This window comes from Heterocephalus glaber, unplaced genomic scaffold (genome assembly GCF_053883595.1).
Source record: "Heterocephalus glaber isolate CG9 unplaced genomic scaffold, H.glaber_assembly_v1.0 deba00001004, whole genome shotgun sequence".
NCBI lineage: Eukaryota > Metazoa > Chordata > Mammalia > Rodentia > Bathyergidae > Heterocephalus > Heterocephalus glaber.
In genome coordinates, this window is record NW_028258179.1 from 604,906 (window position 1) to 606,404 (window position 1,499).

Genomic DNA, 1,499 nt, shown 5'->3' on the forward strand with positions numbered 1-1,499 from the left:
TGGCTATGGCCTTAAACATTCCAAGCTCCATCAACATTCTAGCCTGCAGCCCACTAGCCTTGACACCTGAAGCCACAGCTGCAGTACAGCACCTGCACGACCATCTTAAGGCTTCATAAGACATCATTTGTTCCATGTACGTTTACAACAGGAAGTGTTACATCACCTTCAGCTTTTAAAGGAAGCAAGTTTGATGAACTATGTAACAATCTCCTATAAAAGTTCAAGAAAGCAATGGGCCAGGCAGTCAGAGAGGGACTACACAACTTTCCAAAAGGAAAATTATGACATTTATTTTAGCAATTCTGTCTCTAGATGGATCGGGGAACATGGCATTCATCATCACTCCATACTGCAGCACTAGCAATCTGAGCTTTGCATTTTCCTCATATCTTCTCAGAAGAGACACTGATAAATGCAGGTAAACATTAAGATGGTTGTATTCAGGATTGTATTAAATAATGTAACAGTCTGAACAGAAGTAGACAAAATATGGAGCCATAGGACCAGGGTCCAAAAGCTCTGTCATACTGCATGGAGAGCCCAGCACTTTGGCACGTTTCCAGTGCAGGAATTCAATCCCCAGATTTAAAAGCTTCCTGTGTTATAATGTGTTTTGAATAATTGGAAATAAGTTTCTGAGGTCAGAAAACTTGAATTTTAACCCTGGCTTTACCACTGGTTAGTTCTTTGACTTAAAGTAAGTTATCTCTCTTGGTGGTTCCAGGTCTTACTACTAAATAATATAGAAGCGTTCTCATCAGATGATCCAGAAGGTCCTTTCCGGTTCTGAGATTCTTTGATCCAGGCACACCCCATCAAGTCTTCAGCACCCTGAAGTGCAAAAGAGGTCATAGTCATACCCACATTGCAATGATGCTATACTAGCCCTCACTTCAGGATCACAGGCCCTTGGTACCCACGTTCTTTTCTTCAAAATCAGCCCTCACCATCTCTGGGAGAGATGATGCAGCCAACATTAGTGGGGCTCTATCCCGATTCCCTCAAGTCCACCCACCACCAATATGTCCCCATCATCAGTGTGAGGGCTCAGGCCTTCCTGCAGAGGACTACGCTTAGCCCAGCGAAGGAGTCTTACCTGTTCACTGTGTGCTCAGAGCTCCTGGGATGAAGGCTGGCTTGACTGTCTGGTGAGAGAATTAGAGCCCAGTTTGCTGCAAGAAATCACAAACTCACCAGAAATCTCACCCTTTCCAGTGCTGCTACTTCTATTCCCAGGAGTGTTTCACATATACTTATAAGAAAGTATAAGTATATGAGCTGGTTTTCTGGATGTTCACTGCCAACCACCTGCTTGAGGGATGTGCTTTGCCAGGCCATGGACTTGGAGTTGAGCTCACTGGGTACACTGCTTCCTTACAAAGGATGAAGTAGCCCTAGGCATCCCAAATTGATGTAAGCAAGATGCCAAGGGCACTGGCTCTTCTTTGTACTTCTTTACATCACTTCATCACTTGAATCAAGGTAAACTTTGGTCA

At 44.0% G+C, this 1,499-nt stretch overlaps 1 long non-coding RNA gene across 1 annotated transcript; it reads right to left on the minus strand.

Moving 5' to 3' along the window:
• Positions 1–250: 250 nt before the first annotated feature.
• Positions 251–1,150, minus strand: LOC147828542 (uncharacterized). Its single transcript, XR_015450544.1, has 2 exons — positions 1,100–1,150; positions 251–834 (listed from the first exon to the last, which is right to left on the minus strand). It is a non-coding gene; the product is annotated as an uncharacterized LOC147828542 (long non-coding RNA).
• Positions 1,151–1,499: the final 349 nt, after the last annotated feature.